At 39.2% G+C, this 6,748-nt stretch overlaps 1 pseudogene; it reads right to left on the minus strand.

Annotated features, from left to right (window-relative positions):
- Window positions 1-884: 884 nt before the first annotated feature.
- Window positions 885-1,684, minus strand: LOC118724191 (annotated as a pseudogene).
- Between the last annotated feature and the right edge of the window lie 5,064 nt (window positions 1,685-6,748).

The following is a 6,748-nucleotide window of genomic DNA, read 5'->3' on the forward strand; positions in this document are numbered from 1 at the left end:
CTGGAGCCAAGGCCCTAGGGCCGTTGCTGGGGAAGTAGGCATCCCCTCTGAGTGCCACCTTCTGAGGCTGAACTAATTGGTCAAGCTGAGGCAGAGGTGAGTGGCCACATAAGCCATCTTTGGTGCTGTTTACCCTTTCCCACCCCAGCTCTGTGGTAAAATCCCAGAGCCCTGGATTCCAAACGCCCCACCCAGAGCAGAGGCCATGGAAGGGGTAAGAGGATGTGGGTAGGGCAGTGTGAAGAAATTGGGAATCTTCAGAGGGGGGGGCACCCTCCTCCATCCCTGCCTGTGGCTTTGGCTCCCCTGCTCACTCCTGAGCACCACACATGAATTGGGGAGGGTTCAGTGAAACATCTCAGTTCCTGGCCCCCACAGGCCTCCCTTCCATCCAGTCCTCTTTAGGCCCAGCCTGTTTTGTTTCCATCTCTCCATTTCCAGTCTCTGTCTCTCCTTGTTTTTCTTTCTTTCTTTTTTCTTTTTCTTTCACTTTTCCAAACTTTATTAAAGAAAAAACAAACAAACAAACAAAAACAACAATGGCCCTAACCAGTTTGGCTCAGGGGATAGAGCGTCGGCCTATGGATTGAAAGGTCCCGGGTTTGATTCTGGTCTAGAGCACGTACCTTGGTTGCAGGCACATCACCGGTAGGAGGTGTGCAGGAGGCAGCTGATTGATTTCTCTCTCTCATTGATGTTTCTAACTCTCTATCCCTCCCACTTCCTTCCTGTAAAATAAATAAATAAATAAATAAAATAAAATAAAATAAAATAAAATAAAATAAAATATATTTTAAAAAAAGAAAAGAAAAACAATGATGGTAAATCTCTAAAACATAGTCAATTTTCTGGGATTCTTCCCTTGAAAAAGTGATGTTTGAATTTGAAACACATGCCATGGTGTTGTGCATGGTTCCCAACTGTACTAAATAGGTGAGAGGCTGAAATCCTAAAAGGCTCATCCTCCAACTTTCCCCAGTCTGTGGTCTGTCTTTGGATCAGCAATAATTGCCTGAACAGCTACTATGGCTTCATTAATTTTTGTCTGTGGCTCTCTGAGCTCTTCTATTCGCAGCAATTGTAGAATTTGAGCAGCTTCATTAAGAACTGCATCTCCTGTGTCAAAACCAAGAATAAGCTTGTCTGAAGCAACAGGTAACCCCTCTTTTGCTTGATTTGCTTTAGCAACTGCATCTTGTGTCAGGTGTTCCTGGACCAAAATGCAAATTGCCTTAAGCATTACCAGGTAATCATGACATTGAATCTGAAGAAGGTTAGCCAAAGCCATTATACCATCTTTAAAATCAGGATTATTAACATCCAAATTGATCAATGGCTCTGCATTTTTAGCTGCATTGTCAGCATATTTTTGTATTATCAGATACTTAGTCCTTATATTTTTCAGCGTTATCTCCATATTAAAGTCTAACAGCTAAACCAAGAGTCAATTGCTTCTTGTTGATCTTGAATCTTGAAAGGACAGCTAACATCAATGAGATCTTTCAAAGAACATGGGCCAGTCACTGCTGTGGATGTTTCTTAAATGACCTCTGTCTTTAATCTTGTAGTGTCTGATTTTCTGGTCTTCAAGCCAAACAATAAAGTTTCTAAATTCTGTTTCATCTTTGCAGTTGAAACTGGCAGGGTTGTGGTAGTCAAGGGCTGACAGCTTGTGACAGAACATGGTCCTGGTTTCCCCGCTCTGTCCCCTGGACTTTGTCTTGGAGAAAACAGCTGGCAGCGAGAGCTCTCCTTGTTTTTCTCAGCAGTCCTCCAGGCCTGCCTGCCTCCTTCTCTTCCTCCCTCCTTGTCTCCCTCTTTCTCTTCCCACTGGGAAGGGCAGGGCCAGTGGGGGCAGCTCCACCCTCTACCTACCCTGGAGCCTCATTCTGAGAGAGGCTCTGAGAGCAAACTGGGAGGGAGGGAAAGAAAGGGAAGAAATGCTGTGAGGGCCTGAAGGACTGACTGCTACTGCCAGTGCTCTGAGGGCGGGCATTTGACGGCAGGATCTTCCCACAGGCCTCACCAGAAACAGCTCCAGGAGGGTGCCTCAGGGCCAGTGGGACAGATGGAAGTGGGGGTGTGGCACTTCTGTGAATGGCATCAAGTGGAACCTGTAACCTGCAGGCCAAGCTGAATGACTTGCAGGTCACTAGGAGCACTCACAGCCACTGAGGCCATGGGGGGAGGGGGGGGAGGTATAGGCCACCGTCTGCCAGGTCCTGCCTCCCTCTCTTCCTGCTGCCACAAGTCCCATCCCACCATGGCCTGCTGCGTGCATAGCCTGGCATTTGGTTGAGCCTTCAGTCATTGTGGATGTGACTGACCTTGGGTTCTTATATATATTAGGATTTCTTTCTAAAAAAAAATGTGTTATGTCTCTGGATTATGATTTAAGCTTACTTCCCCCAATATCACATAAGGAAATAATTTAATACTTTATACAAAACCTAACTGCACTCTGAACAATTTACAGCATGGAGATTAGACTGTTTATCTTTATAAATGGACACCCATTCCTAAGAGCTGTATGAGTAGTCATTTTTTTTCTCTGTATTAGTGAGGTAAGCCATGTTAAAGTTATTTGGTTATACAGAGTAAAAAACAGAACAAAACAAAAGTAAAAGTCAAAAGTAACAATCAGATAACTACCTTCAAGTAATATGGAAAAGCATGGTTATGGTCATACCTGATTTTCTTACTGAATCATGTTGTCCAAGTAACAGTTTTACTGTATATTGACAAGATAGTCTATTATTGTCTTGAATTATTTTTGGGTATTTAACAATAAAAGACTTTCTTAATTCCACATTTTCTATTTTAGGTCTAGAAGCAGCGGACATTTTTTTTTTTTTTTTCATTCTGAAGTCCCAAAATTTAGTAATCTGTTAGCATTTATTTTAACAACATGTAATCCTAAATCATTAAGATTCAAAATTCCTTGCTCTCATGTGTTCCACAATTTGTTTCTTGATAATTCTTTTCACTGCCCTTTTGGCCAATTCAATCTACACATCACTGAAGTGTTTATACTGCTCAGGAGTTTTCTCTCACCTCCATCTGCCTAGAGAACTCTGCTTGTAACTGCTGTTCTCACCTTTGAGTCTGGGAAATACATTTTGGGGTCTGCCCTCCTAAAACAGCCTTCCTGTGAGTATTTTCTAGTGACTTCTTCCAAACTCAAAGGTAGACAGGAGATGTCAAAATGTTAATCACCATTTTACTTAATGTCTTTAAACTCAAGGATATCCTTTATTAAGGACTGATAGCATCCATGATAGCTGCAGTTTCTAAAAGGAAAAATAAATGTCCATTAATATTGTTTTTACTGCGAATTATTTTGTAGAGAATAATTTTTATATACTTTGGTGGCAAAGTACTAACTTAAAATATGTAAAACACGTAAAAACCACATAAAACTATATCAAAGAACAGAATGGATGAAACCATAAAGCTGCCATATAAAGTAGAATAACATTGGGAGGCTCTGGTTGAATCAAGATAGGATGGTCGCTTTCTCAATAACTTTCTCAGTAGGAGTCCACAAATTCCAAAGAAAACCTGCAGTCATTTTGAAAGCCAGTAGGATAAGATTCAGGTCCAAAATTAGAAAACCAGCCTTGTCCCGATGCAGCTTCTATATCACTAACTGTGTAAGTTTGGTCTCTGTGACTTTCGGCTTTCTCAACCGCAGATAAAGCAATGAAGGTAAGAAAGAAGTAGACTCCATCCTAGTCAAAACCTCTACAAGTCTGATCTACATTAATTACTGACAAAAATGGAAAGGCTTATGAATTTACTATCAATGTATTTCTAAAGTGCTAAATAATAAGGTCCCCAGAGGAAATGTAGCCATAAGTCATTGTTCAGACAGTTTGAAACAGCAAGCAATCTTTTTCTTTTGTATTTTAGGGCAATTTAAGTTTCATATACTAGAACCCCTATGACTTTTTGTGATCATAAAAATGAATGACTAGAATGAAACAGATGAATGCCCAATGGCTATAATAATATTAATTGAATTATTTCTTAAGTACTTCACAAATATGAATTCATAATGTGGTGTTACAGAAAAAAAATTCATTATTTAAAATATCTAACACTTGACAACCCATTGTAAGAAACTAGCACTCTCTTTCTGCTAGATTCATTGTGTAGGGGATTAAAAGAACAAATGAACCAAAGTTTCTAAGAACAAAATGAGTATCTTTCAGAATTTGTTGGGAGAGCTTACTTTTTAGCTTTTAGAGACTGTGTGATGCAAAATTCTATTCATTATGAATATGCCCATTCCATCATTAGTTCATTCTAGTACTGCTTGAGTTAGATCTATGAAAAACAAAATATTTTTGAAACAATTAGAACTTTAATAAGCCTATTAAACAATATTCCATTGAACAATTAACTTTCGTAGATATATAATCAAATACTTTAGAGGAAAACAAGTATTTTGCATATAATTGCAAATCCTCCATTGTTCTCCATTGTTAAGAGTTTAGTATTATGCTTTCGTAATATCCACTTAATGTTAGTGCTACTATCTACTCTTTCCAATGTAAGGAGATTAACTCACAGGTTATATTACAATACAAATAACTTCTTGTCCTCTATATTCCAACTGAATTTGGCCAATAGCGAAGGGGCAAGAGGTCAGTGTACATATTTCCCTGGTTCCCGGGCCTGGGACCCATAGGGCTGTTTGAGAGAAAATTACTGCTTCCCCTCTGATGGCCTTTGCTACTAGACTCTCTCCCCTGGGTCTCGATAATCACTTACCCCTCTTGTCTTAATTAGGCAACACCCCTATCGACCTACTGCTGTGTTGTTGAATTGTTTCCTGTGATTTTCCCACACCCTGCCTACATTTTTGACAAATAGCACCTATATACAACTCCCCAGGAATTATGTTATGTTTGTGTGCCACCTACTTTTTGTGGGTCAGCAATTAATACCTGTCATATTTTGTAACAACATCTAATACAAATTAAGGTCCTAGATCTGGCCCTTAAAAAAACAAACAAACCACACAATTTAACCTCGAAGCAAATACTAAATGAGTGCTAATGCCATATTAACGAAATTCTGTTGGATAATGAGAAAACAACAGTATATTATTTGGCACATTCTCTTCTGTTGCTAATAATACTTCGAAATGGGGCACTGCCCTAAAGGTTTACTGAGAATCAACATCCAGTTTTGAAAAGTCTGCTTTCAAATATACAAAGTAAATATACAAAATCTACCTTAACTCCTGCTAGACCTAAGGAGAAGTTTTTGTCTTTTCTCCTTTAATTTTTATCTGCTCCAGTTTAATTGGGCATTCTTATCAGGAGCAGACACTCCCTGAGGGTCATTATTGGCAGACATTAGCAATAAGACAGGTGCTAGGCTGCAGCAGGAACTGAGACTTACAAACACTGCCCTCCTCCAGGGAGCTTGCATCTTGGTATTGGATCTTTTACTTTATACTACTAGGAGGACACTGCTCTTTTTTTTAATATAAAAATATTTATTTATTATTATTTTTTATCTCTGTAATTAAAAAATTATCTTTATTATTGAAAGTATTCCATATTTTCCCTTTTTCCTTCATTAAGTCCATCCATCCTGTTCCTGCCCCCTCCACGGGCACTAATGTCTGTGTTCATGGATTATGAATATATGCATATAAGTTTTTTAGTTAATCTCTCTCTACCCCTTCCCTCTGAGGTACCTGTTTATTTCATGCTTCTGTTATTTTTTTAAATTTTTTTTCCCAATTACAGTTTACACTCAATATTATTCTGTATTAGTTTCAGGTGTACAGTAAAGTGGTTTGAAAAATCATGTACTTTACATATATATCTTGCCATATATCCAGTTCATTAATCTGGCCAGGAAAATATTTCTTGTTTTGCAAGTCATTCTATTACAATTCATTCCATTTTGCTAAGCCCAGGGAGACTTGAGTTACCTTTTCACACATTTTATATATAATATATGTTGCCTCAGTCTTGCAAACTGGTTCTGACTCACCAAAATCCTTTTGTGGCATTTTATTGTTGACTAGAGGCTCGATGCACAAAACTTGTCCCTTAGCTCAGCCTGTACCCTCTTACAGTAGGAGAGCCCTTGGGGGATGTCCAGCTGAAGGGGAGCGGGCCTAAGCTGGCAGTCAGACATCCTCAGCACTGCCGTGGAGGCAGGATAGGCTTCCACCACCACTCCTGCACTCACCAGCCCTGAGCCCATCTTCTGGCTGAGCAGTGCTCCCTCTGTGGGAGCACACTGACCACCAGGGGGCAGCTCCTGCTTTGAATGTCTGCCCCCTTGTGGTCAATGTGCATCATAGCGACCAGTCACTCCACCGTTCTGTCTATTTGCATATTAGCCTTTTATTATATAGGATTATTTTTGTGGCATTTTTGAATGAGTAACTCTTGTTGATCTTCAGCCTGTGGATTACATTTCAGCATATTCATTTTCACCTCCTTCCATATAAAAATGCAATTTATAAGAAACAACCTCTTACAAAGAGGTTGTTCCTATTGCCTCCTAAAAATGTAAATTTTTAAATGGATTTGTGTAAAATCATTTAAAATTTAAAATTAAGCATCTAACAATTGCCTGGCATGTGCTAAAAAGTGTGTTAAAGAATGAACTTCAGGAAAAAATATGTTTGAAATGAGCTGGGATTTCTCCTTGATATCAAGTTTTTCTGGTTATTTTGGCTAACTACCTTAAAAAAAATGCCCAACCAGTGTGGTTT

Source organism: Pipistrellus kuhlii, unplaced genomic scaffold, assembly GCF_014108245.1.
Source record: "Pipistrellus kuhlii isolate mPipKuh1 unplaced genomic scaffold, mPipKuh1.p scaffold_m20_p_2, whole genome shotgun sequence".
Taxonomy (NCBI): domain Eukaryota; kingdom Metazoa; phylum Chordata; class Mammalia; order Chiroptera; family Vespertilionidae; genus Pipistrellus; species Pipistrellus kuhlii.